Raw genomic sequence first — 17,971 nt, forward strand, 5'->3', positions numbered from 1 at the left:
CTGCCAGGTCACAAGCCCAGCTCCTTCTGTGCCCAGGACAGCAGGAAGCCTGACTGGAAGGTGACCTCTGACCAGACACACCCGCTGCAGATCACCCTCAAGAAGACAGTGGACCTTGGCGGACCCCTTGTAATCCTCCTGATGCTGATGACTTTCGGCCCTTGCATTATTAGCAGACTAGTCCAATTTGTCAAGGAGTGTATAGGAATAGTTCAGTTGATAGTTCAGTCCGTCTCATGATTGAGCCAGAAGTTCCAAGACAAGGGGGGAATGAAAGGACAGAACAGGACTGAATGAAAAGACAGAAAAGGACAGAACAGGACTGTGTCCTTAACCCCTCTTCCAAGAAAAAGCCGCAGAATGGAATACTATGCTGCTGTAAAAAGAAAGGAACTCTTACCATTTGCAACGTCATGGATGGAACTGGAGAGCATTATGCTGGGTGAAATGAGCCAGTCAATGAAGGAGAGATGCCACATGGTCTCACTCATTCATGGATAATAGAGACCATTATAAACTTTTGAACAATGATAGATGCAGAGGCGGAGCTGCCTCGAACAGATTGTCAAGCTGCAGCGGGGGGGCCGGGGAGGGTTGGGGGGCGGGAGGTGGGGGGGTGGGAGATCAACTAGAGGACTTGTGTGCATGCATGTAGGCATAACCAATGGACGTGAGACACTGGGGGGTGGGGGAGGCTGGGGGACTGTCTGGGGCGGGGTGATAAAATGGACACATATGTGATACCCTTTGTAATACTTAAAGCAATAAAAAAAAAAAAAAAAAAAAAAAAAAAAAAAAAAGAAAAAGCCGCAGAATGTATCAGTTACTCAGCCTGTCCTTATCTCACCCAATGGGAAAGCGGAGGAAACTAGCCAAAGGCCAAAAGTATGCTAGCCACCACCCCCCCATCTTTGTGTAACCAGACCCTAGCTGCACCCTGCCCTTGTGTCACTAGCCCCCGGCCCTCACTCAACCAACCAGAATCAGCCAAATCAGTGGTCAGAGTGTGCCCCCACCCCCCGACCCCAAGCCCTATAAATTCTTTGTTCTTCCAAGACTCCAGGCTCTCTTGCATCCAGTAATGGAGACAGAGAGACCAAGCTAGCTTGAATAAAAGACTATATGCTTTTGCATCGGACTCAGCACTCCCTGGTGGTTCTGTGGGGGGTCTTGAAATCTGGGCATAACACTTACAAGGTGGCACTGCACCCTTTTACCCTCTTCCCCCATCAACCATGTGTCACCCACGAGGGACTCATCATTCTGAGCGCTGGGACCTGGGAGGCGGGACATGAGAGGCGCCAGTCCGCAAGACTGGAGGGTGAAATGGGGTCAGGCTGCGGGGACGCTGTGAGCAGAGAGGAGTCCGGGAGGCACGAGGACGCCCATCTCGGTCTGTTGGGCTCAAGGAGCTTCAGACACACCCCACACAGCAGGCATGCTACCTCCCAGGCCTCCTCGTCCTCACACAAGCTCCCTGAAGCCTGTGAATCTGTGAAGACCTGAGGGGTTAAAATGTCCACCACAAGGAGAAAGGTGGAAGTTCCGCCCTAACTGGATGCGCAGTCACCAAAATGCCCTTTAGTGCCTCCCACAGGAGTGCAGTTCCTTCTGGCTAATGTAGTTTTGTCAACCACCCAGTGTAGTACTGGCATCCCAGCCAATGAGTTATCCGTGGCGGGCAAACCGGGGCTCACAAGCCACATGCAGTTCTTTGGCCCCTTCACTGTGATTCTTCCACAAACTACCATGTGGAGGTGCTCCCGTACAGTGCGATTGAAACTTCCTGGCCATGCATAGAAGTCGGTATTTTGTGGAAGAGCCACACTCAAGGGGCCACATGTGGTTCGCGAGCCGCGGTTTGCCGAGCCTGTTTCCCAACCACTGATTAGGTGAATGAAAGTGTTGTGGCAGAGAGAGTGACGCCTGGGGAGGGACTAAATGGGACCAGAGGCCTGGCTAACTAGAGCAGACTAACAGATCTCTGAGGGGAAGAAGGTGGGAGGAATGCAAGAGACCCACCAAGAATATATACAGAGGGGGAAAAAGGGAGACATCAATAATTCTATCAACAATAAAAATAATATGTATTTTTGTAAATTTTTTTTAATATATATTTTATTGATTTTTTTACAGAGAGGAAGGGAGAGAGATAAGAGAGTTAGAAACTTCGATGAGAGAGAAACATCAATCAGCTGCCTCCTGCACATCTCCTACTGGGGATATGCCCGCAACCCAGGTACATGCCCTTGACCGGAATCGAACCTGGGACCTTTCAGTCCGCAGGCCGACGCTCCATCCACTGAGCAAAACCGGTTTCGGCTGTATTTTTGTAAATTTTAAAATAATGTGGCCTAGCTGGTATAGCTCAGTTGTTGAACCTCGACCTATGAACTAGGAGGTCACGGTTCTTTTCATTTTATTTTTATTTTTTAAACTATTTCTTGTTTAAAGTATTACATATAGTATTACATATAACTCCTTTTTCCCCCATTGAGCTCTGCCCAGCCACCCATGCCTCAGCACATGCCCTTACCCCCATAGTGTCTGTCTGTGTGCATAGTTTATGTTTATATAAATGCATATAAGTCTTTTGGTTGATCCCTTAACCCCTCCCTTCCCTGACTTCCCTCTGAAGTTTGAGTCTGTTTGACGCTTCTATGTTTCTGAATCTATTTTTGTTCATCAATTTATGCTGTTCATTATATTTTATAAATGATGAGGTCATTTGATACTGCTTCTTTTCCTGGTCAGGGCACATACATGGGTTGCAGGCTCAATTCCCAGTGTGTGAGTGGAGTCATGCACGAGGCAATTAATCAGCAACTCTATGTTATCATTGATGCTTTTATCTCTCCCTCTCCCTTCCACTCTCTAAAATCAACAAAAATATTTTAAACAAAGTACAGTGGGGCCTTGACTTACAAGTTTAATTTGTTCCGTGACGGAGCTCGTAACTCAAATTACTCGTATGTCAAATCAATTGTGAACGAGTGAGACACGTGATGCTGAGCTGATGTTGTGGCGTTCACTGTGACGTTCGCTGCGCCAACTAGCGGTGGGGTATCTGAAGCTGGCTCATAACCCGAATTTTAGGTCGCAACTCAAAGCAAAAAATCGGCTGAGAGACGGCTCGTATCTCGAAAAACTCGTTAGTCGGGGCACTCGTAAGTCAAGGCCCCACTGTTAATACATATATGCATAGGCCATGGACATATACAGTAATGTGGTGAGAAAAGAGGGGAGGAGTATGGAAGAAATTGGTAACATCTATAATAGAGTCAGCAATAGAAAATAATAGTGTGCACAGCTGGTGGGGCTCAGTGGTTGGATGTGTACCCATCAACCAACATACCGCTGGTTTGATTCCAGGTCAAGGCACATACTCAGGTTGGGGGCTCCATCCCAGTAGGGGGAATGCTGGAGGCAGCTATTCAATGATTCTCTCTCATCATTGATGTTTCTTCCTCTCCCTTTTTCTCTAAAAAATCAATAAAAGACATTTAAAAAATGAAGTGTTAAAATTGATTTGACTCAAATACAACAAAGTGATTGTGGGCCATCACATTTTCTTCCAAGTCTTGTAAGCAAAATCATGTCTTGTTCTGTCTTTATACAGGATGTCACAGACATAACTTGTAGGGAACAGGAACCAGCCTGGAGCTGGTCTGCCTCAGCTGGGCCTATAGTGTTTGTATTCTTGACTTCATGCGGAAAAAAATTTCACAACAGGAGTTCAGAGATTTTGAGGGAACATTTACTAAAGATGGGGATAATGAAAAAAATCTAGGGCTTAGAATAGAACAAGGAACAGCAGAGAGACTAGGTGGGACTCCTATGGCTCTCTAGAAACACCACTGTGAGCTCACTGGAGAATCAGAGAAAAGAAGGCCTTGAGCACAGGTTCAGGGGGTTAGCCCAGGATGAGCTGTCGCTGCTCATTGCTGCCTCAGTTGCAGGTCAAATGGGATCCCTTAGGTTAGGAGAGCCTGGCTGGTGCGATTCACTGGTTGAGCATTGACCTACGAATCTGGAGGTCACGGTTGCAGTCCCAGTCAGGACACATGCTCAGGTGGTGGGCTGGATCCCCATTGTGAGGCATGCAGGAGGCAGCCTATCAGTGATTCTCTCTCATCATTGATGTTCCTATCCCTCACTCCCCCCTTCCTCTCAGAAATCAATAAAAATATTATTTTGCATATATGTTTTAAATCAATTATACTTACATCAAAGTTTAAAAAATAATTAAAACTTGCCACTTCCCAATTATTTTACTATTTTGTTATGAATGTTCTTGAGCATATCTGTACCTACTGCATCAATATGTTGGAAATAAAATATAATGATTTACTACTGAAATATCTCATCAGTCCATATTCAGTGCTATCACTTTGGAGGTTTGAAAGTGACAATGATGAGAGTATTTACCCTAGAAAAATTGACAAATACTACAAACCTTGACTTCACTTAATATACTATTGAATTCTTCAACTTAAACTGAATGGTGGAGAATGTTAGCAATGTTGTTAATCTTGTAAGTGTATCATGCAAGTGGGATTTAAATTGTAACTAGGATACAATTTTAGAAAAACAACTTTCCTCCCAATATTCAAAACATACAGTTCCAAATGGCAAAGAAGTTGAGTCCTTGAGGAATGAGTGAGTTACAAACAGATGTCTTACATGGTGAAATGACTTCCTATTGCTTAAATCATAAATTCATTTTAAAAATTGGCAGAAGTTTCTGATCAGACTTTTCAACAAAGGAGATAAAGACAGGGTCTATAAATACATAAAGAAATGCTCACCAACCGAAACCGGTTTGGCTCAGTGGATAGAGCGTCGGCCTGCGGACTGAAAGGTCCCAGGTTCGATTCCGGTCAAGGGCATGTACCTGGGTTGCGGGCACATCCCCAGTGGGAGATGTGCAGGAGGCAGCTGATCGATGTTTCTCTCTCATCGATGTTTCTAACTTTCTATCTCTCTCCCTTCCTCTCTGTAAAAAATCAATAAAATATATTTTTAAAAAAAAGAAATGCTCACCATAAAAATTTCTTAGGGAAATGGAATTAAAACAAAACAAGTTAACACTACTGATTTTCAGGCCTACAATTAAAAATATTAAACATCGCAAGTGCCCACAAGGATAACGAAAAACTAGAATTTTCATTATTGTGGGTGGCTGGGAAGGGAAAGGGAGGACCATTTTAGATCACAGTTCTGCATATCTTAAAACACTCACCTATACTGCAACAGTTAGATAAGGAAAAGATACGTTTGTATAAAGAACTGAACCCAATAATCCCAGAAAATTTATAATACCTCAAACCTGGAAATAACAAAAAACCATAGCCAGATCAATAGATAAAGTGGTTATTCACAGAACACAATACTACTCAGCAATAAAAAATAATGAACTTTTCACATAAGCATTAGTGTTGTACCTCAAGTTAACTGTGTAGCATGAAAGAATCTCATACTTGTTAAAGAATACACACATTATAGTGTTTATTACATTATGAAAAATATGGACTAATCTTGTAAAGGAAGGAAAATCAATGACTGCATTTAGAGCTGGGGAAGGCAGAAAGATTATAAATGTCAGGAGGCAAATATAGGGTGTGGTAAAGGAGGTTTAGAGTTGTTGGTAAGGAAATTAATACAATAGTTAGTAAATAATAACACAAGAATAATCTCTTCACTGGCCATTGTACTTCAATTGGTTGGACACCATCCCTCGCCCTGAAAGGTCAATGGCTCCAGCCCAGGTCAGGGCACATGCCTGCCTGGATGCCTGTAGGTGGGAGACAGGAGCCAGCAGTTCAATGTTTCACATATCTCCATTTCTCACTCTCTCCCTTCTTCTCTTACTGAAAGGTCAACAAAATTATTTTTAAAAGTGAAAAAGACATATAAAATAAGAGAATAAACTCTGTGATTTGCATACTCACATCTGAAAGCCTACTTTTGCTCTAACCTGCACATGCGTGAGATATATGATTATTTCACATGTGACATATTCACAGCTTTATTCATAAGTTCAAGCTCATCAAAAGCACACATTAGAAGAGTCCATTTTGTTGCATGTCAGTTATACATAGACTTAATAAAGCCTTAAAAAGTACTTCCAAAAAGACCTGGATATCACTGTCTTGTTAGGAAATTAAAATCGCAACGATATATGGGCTCTACCAACTCTCTCCTAATTTCCTGGGAGGAGCAGCCTTGCCACAGGAGCAGCAAATATCGGCAAGTACTGAAGATTTTGCCATCACAATCCACAGGAATGATGACTGGTTACAAAAAATACATCCTATAACTGGTCAGAGAAGGTCTGAGGTCTTGCCAGTTAAGGAAACCTTGAGGTGAGGCCAGGCGCTCCAACAAACTCTTTATTTTTTCTGCCAATGAGTTCAGCCACAGAAAACAGATATGGAGGCCCTGAGAATGTCTGCAAGCAAACATCACACAAGCCACAGACCTTGGATAATTTTTGGAAAACGTTCAGAAGGGCACTTTTCCTTCAGTTTACTGCAGTCTTTCCCACTCACTGTGAATACAGTGTTTCTGTCCTAATGGTAGTTCCATTTAAACCTCAGAGTCTTACAACAAGTGACACCAGCATATGAAATTTCATTATTCATGGCACATGGCTCCTGTATAGTATGTGGCGAATATTTGTCCTAAACATTGCTGAGAATTATGTAATACTTATTGTGAACAGAGAATATAATTCATATTGTTCACACAAGCACAACAAAGAACTCCTATTCTGGGTGATGATTGAATCATGCAGTCTTTCAAGGCCTTGATCAGCAATGCAAAATAGCCCAATATTGGACCAAGAGTGATTTTCTGCTATTGTTATGTGCCTTCCAAGCACAAAATGTTTGGGACCCCACAAATGCTGAGTCATACTAATTTTCTCTCTTAAAGGCAACATTAATAATTAAGGTGCTGCCCTGCTCAGGGGGATCTCCAGCCCTGTCCTATACCACACCTCTCTGCTCCTTCAACCACACACCCCAGCACCACACTATGCCCAGAGTTCAGTGTCCATCAACTCAATCCAGTCAGGGGCATGTATCACCTTCAGTGGAACATCCCAGGCACAGCCCGGAAAGTGTATAGAAGGGTGGGCTGTGCAGGCAGTAAGCAGTCTCAGTGCGTCAGGGTAGATGTTTACCCATGAAGGAAAGATCAGGGATACTCTCTCTCTCTAGATTGATAAATATCTAGAACCTCCTTTAGGGGCTAAACTTCAAGACACTGGTAACCCAGGACAGGACCACCTGGCTCAGCAGCCTGCAACCCCTCCTGCTGGGAAGATAGGGAATCAGCCTCTGCAGAGACAGATCCCCTCCCTCCCTGTGCAGGTCAATGGCTGGAGCACTTCATTACAGTGGACTAGGTTGGCCCTGCCTGGGTCATATGTTTACTTGGAGCACATGCTGACTCCCAGGTCATGACCCCCCAGAAACTCCTGCAACAGAGCTTGCTCCACTTCCCACTCACCATGGCCCCAAAGAACAGAGAGACCATCTGTCGGGGTCCAACCCCAGCGGGTCCAGGGGTCCCCAAAGGTGTGGACGGAGTCGGCGAAGAAGGAATGACACGGAGACAGCGTTCAGTTGATCAGCAGCCTAGCCAGGATCTCTAGCCAGGATCTCCAGCCAAGTTCTGGTCTGGATCTCCAGAGAGGTTCTGCTTAGGATCTCCAGCCAGGTTCTGTGTCCATGTTCTCTTGCTAGGTTCTCCAGGTTCTCCAGCCAAGTTCTGTAGCCATGTTCCCTCGTGAGGTTCTCCAGCCAGGTTCTGTCCAGGTTCTCCAACCAGGTTCAGTCACCAGGTTCTAGTCAGGTTCTCTTGCCAATTTCTGTAGTCAGGTTCAGTCCAGGATCTTTTGCCATGTTCTCTCCAGCGAAGTTCTTCTGTCTCTAGGTTCTGTGTAGGTTCTGTCTTCTAAGTTCTGTGTGTTGCTGTCTTGTTACATCTGTATTTATACCAGTTGATTCAATCCTATCAATCTCTATTACAAAGGTTAGGACGTTTCTTATCTCCATTCCAGGGAGTAAAGATTATGTAGCTTAAGCATGATTGTTCATAGTTAAAGTGATTAATTACCCACCTGGCACTTAGTTGAGGGGTTTTATTCCCTCCCTAACTTCAGGGGAAAATCCCTACCTGGGGAAACAACCTTTCTCAGAGAGGAGACCTTGGTTAAAACACATAGTGCCAAGAAAGTGAGTAAACATATTAAGAACAGTATGCCATATATGCCAGGTCCTTTGAAACAGCAAGGATGGAACGGCTCCCGGCAACCATCAGCCTGGACTGTGACAAGGGAAGGCCTCAGAGCCACACACTTGGCCCAGCACCAACTCTCCCTGGCAACTGCCCTGTCCTTTTGCCTGCCCACACCCACCTGCCTAGCAGCCACTGCTGCTCCCAGCCTTGCCACCTGAGAGTAATCTGGACTTCTCAACCACCTGAATGTGCAATAAAACCCCCGACTGGAAGGTGCAGAGACCACGGGGGCATGTCCTAGCCCAAAGCTTCTCCCAGCTTCTTTGCTTTTAGCCCAGGGATGTCATCACCCCCTGTGGGTGACTGTGCAGCTCAGCCCAGTTCCCCACCGGCCACACTTGCAGCAACAGCACCTCCCATACTGGTCTCTGGACCATTGTATGCTCTACCCTCAAGAGAACCCTGTCTGCTGGTCACCCCGGGGCCCCTGGGCTTGCTGGTGTTCACATGTGTGTGGACTGACTGAGTGAATAAACATATTTATTGATTTTAGAGTGAGAGGAAAATAGGGACACAGCAGTTCCTTTGTTCCATTACTCTCATACCTTCAGCGGTTCATTCTTGTAATTGCCCTGACCAGTGATGGACCTTGCAACCTTGTCGTTATTGAGATGATTCTCCGATCCACTAAGCTATTTGGCCAGGGCAAGACATGGAGCAATTTATGTAAAATACCCAATCATGTATGAATAGATAGACCCAAAAACCATCACGATGACAGAGAGTGGTGGGAGGCAACATAGGATTCATGGGGTTTCATAAGTGTCTTTTTACATAGATATATTTCAAGTAAGCTATTTCTAAGGCAGGCTGTATTTTTGCATCAGTTCTTTTACATGCCGAGAATGAAGCACTGATAAGGGCAGGAGGATCTTGGTTTCAGCCATGCAGGAATGCATGGAAACACCAAAAGCCTATGCTTAAAAATATATACTTTAAATCAAATATACTTACATTAAACTTTAAGAAAGTTTTACAAATTGGCAGTTCCTAATAATTTTATTTTATTACCAAAGATCTGGAGCCTATTTGTTGCTACTGTATCAGCACGTTGCAAATAAAATATAATGATGTGCTACTGATATATTTTAACATGTTTATGTTCAGTGCCATCATTTTAGCAGATTGCAACTGACAATGATGAGAGTATTTACACCAGGAAAATTAACAAATATTATAAACCTATACTTCAGTTAATGTATTGTTCAATGCTTAAACTTAAAAAAATATTGGAGAATATAAACAATGCAGATTAAGTGTGTAAGTATATGCTACACAATGGCTTAAATTGAACATAGGATAAAAACGAAGAAAACCAAGTTTCTTTCCAGTATTCAAAACCTATGGTTTCATATAGCAAAGAAGTCACTTGAGTCATTGAGGAAGGAGTGAAACTCAAACATATGTCTTAGATACTACACAGTCCTCCTTCAGGTTAAAATAATGAATTTATTTAAACAATCTGAAAGAGATTATGAACTGAAAATCCACACTCATAGATGCAGGCTTGAGTCCTAATATGAAGGCTTCTCTCCATGACTGTTTTTTTCTTCAATCTCATCTATGGAGAACCACAATCAGATCTCAGATACCAAGAGCTCACCTCCCCTGGTGCTGCACTTAATGTCCCTTCACCAGGCACAGCCAACATCTTTCACTTAATCGTCACTCAAGTCCCAGCCCCGATGGCCCTCTGTACCATGCTTAGTGAGTGTCACAGATGACCACTCAAGGTCTAAGCTAATTCACATCAAAAGTCACAACAAATCCTGGTGAGAGTTTGTAGAAGTAAATATGTACAAACCCCTATCTCCCTATCTCATCTTGTTGAATTACCCTCTAGCCTCCAATTCGTCGCACGTGCACTCATCTTTTAAAGGCCTTGGCCACTGCAAAGCCATTCACTCTCCCTGACACTCTACATGACAACGTATGTCCCTATGCTGTGTTGTGACACCCACCACCCACAAAGAGTGGCCCCAGCAAGAAGTCAGTCCTCAGGCTCACACTGTTGATTCTGAGCTACTATTACCATTAGTAACCTGACCATGATTCCCTGTATGAAAGTGATCTACAGTCCTGGCTGATGTGTCTCAGTTGGTTGAACAGAGACCCATGCACTGGTGAGGTCACATGCCTGGGTTGTGCACTGAATCCACAGTAGGGATTGTGTAGGCAGTAACTGATTCTTATTTTTCTTGCTCATCACTGTTTCTCTCTCTCTCTCTCTCTCTCTCTCTCTCTCTCTCTCTCTCTCCCTCCCTCCCTCCCTCCCTCCCTCCCTCCCTCCCTCCCCTTTATTTCTACATCTAAAATCAATAAAAATATATATGTATTTTAAAAAACATACCTGCAGGTTCCTGATTCAGCTCTCTCTTCACTCCCAGCCTTTGCACATTCTGGACCCTATGTCTGGAGGACCTTGCACTCATTACACTGGTTGCCACAAACAAGTTCCACGTCATGAAGCCCTACTCCTGGCCTTAGGAGTCTGGGCTGAGTGTCTGTTCAAAGTCCCCAGGTCCACGGGATACAAGAGCAGCTGACAGTCCCAGCACTCTACTCTCTCAGAGGTCACAAGGGGGTGAGGCCCTGAAATACGCTCCACAAACCCGTACACCTAATTCATTCTGCCTTTGCAGGCATTCATGGAAAGAAAATGGTCTGTTGACAGCCTGGCACCCACCACGCTCTATGGGCTCACCTGCTCAGTGCCCTTGCCCAGCCCAGAGGCAGGTGCCCCCCCAGATGCCGGTGTTATCTCGGGGCTCAGTCCTCAGGGCTCACTCTGCCAGCTGCCTTATCATTTACGGGACTTCCCCTTCCTGCCCACAGCTGCTCTCCTCTGTCTTCCAGTCTGTCCTTCCTCTGAGCAAAGTTAGGAAAAGTTAGAATCCGGCCTCAGAAAATTCCCTCTTTTTTTCACAACCATCTATGGCCCCAGCGTCCTGAGAGTGAAAGTAAAACTGCTCGTGCAAAACCTCACCTCATCTCCCTGTTGCCTTTACACCCACAACAGCCCGGGTTCCGAGTCCTCCTGCGCAGGCGCACCATCACGTCCTTACAAGGCGGCCCTGCAGCCTTCCACCCTCTCCCCCCATCAGCCCTGTGTCACCCCCGAGGGACTCACCATTCTGCGCGCTGGGACCTGGGCGGCGGGGCCTGAGAGGCCGGTCCCCAAGGCTGGAGGGTGAAATGGGGTCCGGCTGCGGGGACGCTGTGAGCAGAGAGGAGTCCGGGAGGCACGGGGACCCCAATCTCGGGCTGTTGGGCTCAAGGAGCCTCAGACACACCCCGCACGGCAGGCGCGCTGCCTCCCAGGCCGCCTCCTCCTCACGACCAGCGCCCTGAAGCCTGGGAGTCTGTGAACAAGGACCTAAAGAGTTTAAATGGCCACAGGAAGGAGAAAGATGGAAGTTCCGCCCTAACCGGATGCGCAGACACCAAAATGCCCTTTAGCACCGCCACATGAGTGCAGCAGTTCCTTCTGGGTAATGTAGTTTTCTCAACCGCCCACTGTAGTACTAGCATCCTAGCCAATGAGTTAGGATGGTGAATAAAGGTGTGGCCCAGCAGGTGACACCTGGGGAGGGAGTAGATGGGACCAGAGGCCTGGCTAACTGGAGCAGACTAACAGATCTCTGAGGGGAAGGAGGTGGGAGGAATGCAAGAGATCCACCAAAGAATATATACAGAGGGGGGAAATGGGAGACATCGATAATACTATCAACAATTAAAAATATATGTGTTTTTATAAAGTTTAAAATAATGTAGCCCAGCTGGTGTACCTCAGTGGTTGAGCCTCGACCCAAGAAGCAGGAGGTCATGGTTCTTTTGATTTTATATTTATTTTTTAAAGTATTACATATTGCATTACATATAACTCCCTTTTCCCCCATTGAATTCTCCCCAGGTACCCCCAAGCCTCAGCCCATGCCCTTACACCCCATAGTGTCTGTGTCCATTGGTTATGCTTATATGAATGCATATAAGTCCTTTGGTTGTTCCCTTACCCCCTCCCACTCCCTTGAATTCCCTCTGAAGTTTGACAGGCTGTTCCATGCTTCTATGTCTCTGAATCTATTTTTGTTCATCAATTTATGCTGTTCACTATATTCCACAAATGATGAGGTCATGTGATGCTGGTTCTTTTCCTGGTCAGGGCACATACATGGGTTGCAGGCTCAATTTCCAATGTGTGAATGGAGTCATGCATGAAGTAACCAATCAGCAATTCTCTCTCATCATTGATGCTTTTATCTCTCCCTCTCCCTTCCACTCTCTAAAATCAACAAAAATATTTTAAACAAAGCAAACACATATATGCATGGGCCATGGACATAGACAGTAATGTGGTGAGGGACTAGAAGCAGTGAGGGCCTGGTAGAGGTAGAAAAGTGGAAGAGTATGGGGGGGGGGAATTGGTAACGACTGTAATAGAGTCAACAATAAAAAAATAATAGTGTGCACAGCGGTGAGGCTCAGTGGTTGGGTGTGTACCCATCAACCAACATATTGTTGGTTCGATTCCAGATCAAGGCACATACCCAGGTTGCGGGCTTCATCCCAGTAGGGGGAATGCTGGAGGCAGTGGGTCAATGATTTTCTCTTATCATTGACTAGTAGCCCGGTGCACAAAATTTGTGCACTTGGCAGGCGGGGGGGGGGGGGGGTGTCCCCTCAGTTATTAAACATTTATCCACACAACACTGACTGACCACATTGGTGGTGGTGGTGGTGGTGGTCTTGTCAGAATGTGTTATATTATGCAGATGAAAATCTATTTAAACAGATTTGATGTAGATATTTTCAAAGATGGAAGAATTGTCCCTGTCAACTATTTTAGTTGATTCATATCTTCACTAATTGTCATCATTGCAAAGTTTTCAGTCCCCGTATGGATTGCTGGATATAATAGGTCATGCACTGTCCGTGTCCTTTGTAGCCTTTGTGACCTTAAGGAGGACTCTAGTTTTCCATTTATATGTTTAAGTACCAACCTTACTGGCTTAAAAATGTAAGATTTTCACACTGCTCTCTCTGTTCTGTATCCTTCCGAAGAAAAGTGGAGTTGGGTTGCAGCACAGGAGAGAAATTCAGAAGGGGAATATTGAAGTAATGACTGCAGTCGGAGAAGAGGGAACCTGTTTCCCTGGCCACAGGTGCTGGCACCCTGGACCACAGGGCTGGCAGCTACTCTGGGTGGCTGTAGCCTGGGACCTTGGACGGGTAGCTTGTCCGTCTCCTGGGCTGCAGCCAGCCACAGGTGCTGGCACCTGTACCAAAGGTGGGCGGCTTCTTCTTCTGGGGGCTTCTTCTTCTTCTGTGCTTCCAGGGAGGGTAGTCAGTTATGTGTCATGCAAACATAGGCGTCACCCATCTCGGAAGCCGGGTGCAGGTCAGGGAAGTGCAGGCCGGGGACACTGGCAGTGGCCACTTCCCTGCAGCTGCACCACCGGGCTTCTGCGCTCACCGATTGATCACCCCAGAAGCCGAGTGCGGGGGCAGGGAAGCGACCACCTAAGCCCAACTTGTGCCTTCTTGCAGTCGGGGGCCCCTTCCCCTGGCTGCTGGCACCAGGTTTCCTCCGGCGGCAGGAACCCAGGCCTTTGCTCTTCGCCGGTAGGGACCCTCGTGGCAGGCTTCGCTTTCTGCTCCGGCCGCCAGGCTCGGCTCCCAGGGGCGGAGGCTGGTGGTGGCGGTGCAGAGGGCTGCTCCTACCCGGGGCCAACGGGCTCTGCTCCATCGCTTGGCGCCAACATATGCAAATTAGCCGCCATCTTGGCTGGTGTTTAATTTGCATATCTTGCTGATTAGCCAATGGGAAGGGTAGTGAAGTTATGGTTAATTACCATGTTTCTCTATTATTAGATAGGATGTTTCTTCCTCTCCCTTTCTCTCTAAAAAACCAATCAAGACTTTTAAAAATGAACAGTGTTAAGATTGATTTGACTCAACAACAACAAAGTGATTGTGGACCATCACGTTTTCTTCCAAGTCTTATAAGCAAAATCATGACTTGTTCTATCTTTATACAGGATGTCCCAGGCATAACCTGTAGGGAACAGGAACATGCCTGGAGTTGGTCTGCCTCAGATTGGCCTCTAATGTTTGATTCTTGACTTCATGCAGAAAAGATTTCACAACAGGAATTCAGAGATTTTTATTTTTAATTTTTTTCCTTGTATTATTAAGTTATCACAAATGTGTCCTTAACCCCCCATTATCCCCTCACCCCACCAATTTTGCCCTCACCTTCACACCCTGTTTTCTGCATACATTGCTTATGCTTATATGCATGTATACATGTCCTTTGGTTGATCTCTCTCCCTTACCCCCATCCTCCCCTACCTTCTCTCTGAGGTTTGAGCATCTGATCAACACTTCTCTTTCTCTGGATGTCTTTTTGTTCATCAGTTTATGTTGTTCATTATAATCCACAAATGAGTGAGATCATGTGATATTTATCTTTCTCTGACTGGCTTATTTCACTTAGCATAATGTTCTCCAGCTCCATCTATGCTGTTGCAAATGGTAGGAACATACTATGTTTCATTTCTTAGTAATCTGTTATCTTCTGCTTCTATGATTTGATTTTTTAATATTTAAAACTAGAGGCCCAGTGCATGGATTCAGCTCTCCGACATTCCCTGAGGGGGTCCCAGATTGCGAGAGGGTGCAGGCCTGGATGAGGGACCCCACCAGTTCATGATAAGGGCCAGGAAGAGAATGTGGGAGGGCTCCGGTGCGTGTCTGGCCCATCTAGCCCAGTCCCGATCAGCCAGACCCCAGCAGCAAGCTAACCTACCAGTCAGAGCATCTGCCTGCTGGTATTCAGTGCACATCATAGTGACTGGTCGAATGGTTGAATGGTTGGAGGGACAATTAGCATATTAGGCTTTTATGTATATACTAGAGGCCTGTTGCAAAAAGAGATTCATGCATTAGGCCTTCCCTTCTTCTGACTGCCGGCACAGGTTTTCCTTCAGCACCAGGGACCCAGACCTTTGCTCTGGCTGGAGCTGCCTCCAGTCTTCCGTCTTTGCTGTTCTTGCTTGCCTTCAGTCTTCCCTCCGCCGCTTGGAGCATATGCATCTTTTTTGGTGGTTAATTTGCATATCATGTGGATTAGCCAATGGGAGGCGTAGTGAAGGTATGGTCAATTACCATGTTTGTCTATTATTAGATAGGATAGACTTGGTGCCCGGTTCACAGGATTCATGTACTGGTCGGGGGCATGGCTTGCAGGGATCGGCCCATGGTGGACTCGTCGCTCATCCTGGTCAGCCTACCTGCGCTCTCACTGTGGGAGTGCACTCACCACCAGGGGATAGCTTCTATGCTGAGCGTTTTCTCCCTGGTGGTCAGTGCGTGTCATAGTGACTGGTCGATTGTTTGTCATTTTGGTCGTTCCACCATTCGGTCGCTGGTCATTTATTATATAGGACTAGCGGCCCGGTGCACAAAATTCGTGCACAGTGTGCGTATGTGTGTGAGTGTGTGTGTGTGTGTCCCTCAGCCCAGCATGCACCCTCTCCAATATGGGACCCCTTGAGGGATGTCCGACTGCCTGTTTAGGCTCAATCACAGTCACTATCTAGGACTACTAGCTCCCAACCACTCACCTGCCTGCCTGCCCAATTGCCTCTAACCACTTCTACCTGCCAGCCTGATCACCCCCTAACCACTCACCTGCTACCGTGATCGATGCCTGATTGTTCTCCTGCTGGCCTGATTGCCCCCTAACTGCCCTCCCCTGCCAGCCTGGTCGCCCCTAACTGCCCTGTCAGCCTGGTTGCCCCCAACTGCCTTCCCCTGCATGCCTAATCACCCCCAACTCTCGTCTCCTACAGGCCTGGGTCCCCCCAACTGCCCTCCCCTACAGGCCTGGTTACCCCCAACTGCCCTCCCCTGCCAGGCATCTTGTGTGTTGGAGTGATGGTCAATTTGCATATTACCTCTTTATTATATAGGATGTGAACAAGCCTTGTTTCATTACTAAGAAATAGGATATTTTGTGAGTTTATGAACTGATTTATTTAACACTCATTTATTCAAAAAAATGTTCACTGAGGGAGGCCATATGGTTCAGGGCTCAGGTGTCAGCTCACCTGAACTAGCTCAGCTACTGGACAGCAATGTGACCTGAATCTTCCAAGCCTCAGTTTCCCATTCTAGAAAACAGGACTGAACATGGCTGTGCCCTCATTTCCTTTTCTGCAGATCAGACATAGCGGAGGGTGGGGAAGCAACCTAAGGATTTGTGAGAGATGGGAAAGGGGTTCGTGTGGGGCTCACAAAGGGAGTAGGGCAGAGGCCATAACAAGGACTTGGGCTTTTATTCTGGAGGCACCTGAAGGGTTCTGAGTGGGGAAAATGGCACAGGAAGTCTCCTTGCTAATGGTCCCTTTGGCTACAATGTAGAATATGGAGGTGGTCAGGCAGGCATACACCCCCATCAGGGGTTGGAGATGGTAGGAGAATTATTAGCTCAGTTGCAGTGGGTGTGGGAGTGAGGACTGACAGGATAGGGTATGGGTGGGTGTGATGGACAGGGTCAGCCCATGTTCTCAGCTTGGGCCTTCAGTGGACAGGATTACATGCAAGACACCCAGGCTCAAAGGGGAAGATGGGCTCTTTTCTGAAACCATAAAATGTTCACTGGGAGGAGGTGTGTTCTGAGCCATCTGAGGAGGTCCTGAGGCCCTGAGGTGGGAAGCTTCGGGGTTAGAATCACTGACAGTCAGACCTTTGGGAAGAAGAGTCGAGGGTAGGAAGAGCAGTAGGAAGGTCATGGGAGCCAGAGAAGATGTTTCCCTGTATCGAGTGAACAGAAGTCAGGTTTAAAACACAGAAGTCCACCTATCCAGCCTGGCTCAGTGGCTAAGAGTCCACCTCTGAACCAGGAAGTCATGGTCTGATTCCCAGTCAGGGCACATGCCCGGGGTTGCAGGCTCCATCCCCAGTGTGGGGCTTGCAGGAGGCACCTGAGGAATGATTCTCTCATAATTGATGATTCTCTCTCTCCTTTTTCTTTCCTCTCTGAAATCAATAGATAGATAGGTAGATAGATAGATGATAGATAGATAGATAGATAGATAGATAGATAGATAGATAATAGATAGATAGATAGATAGATAGATAGATAGATAGATAGATAGCATATGAAAATTAGGGCGGGACTCCGTAATGGGTCTTGACCACAGGGGGAGGTTATGCATGCAGGTGAGGCCCAGAGTGGAGACACAGACAGGGGGCCAGCCCGCAGCCTCCACAGCCAAGTACAGGCCAGGAGAGGAGATGGCAGGCCCGCCTCCCACGGAATAGGCTCAGGTCCCTCCCGCTCCTGCAGAAGCAACATGGCTCCCTCCCAACAGCTCACTTCCGCCTCCCATGGAAGCTGCATGGCTCCCATGAAAGCAGCACTGCTCCCGGCGGCTCCCACAGAAACAGCCGGCAGCTTACTACACGAGATGGGCTACTAGAATATATATATATTCCCATGAGTATAGTTTTCCATTGATTGTTTTAGAGAAAGTGGAAGAGAGAGGGAGGGAAAGACAGAGAAAAATATCAATGTGAGGGAAACACCTTGGTTACCTCCTGCATGCACCCCAACCAAGGCCTGGGCCAGGGTGGAACCTGCAACAGAGTATGTGCCCTT

The sequence above is a fragment of the Myotis nattereri genome (genome assembly GCF_964212035.1).
Source record: "Myotis nattereri genome assembly, chromosome: 21".
In the NCBI taxonomy this organism is placed as follows: Eukaryota; Metazoa; Chordata; class Mammalia; order Chiroptera; family Vespertilionidae; genus Myotis; species Myotis nattereri.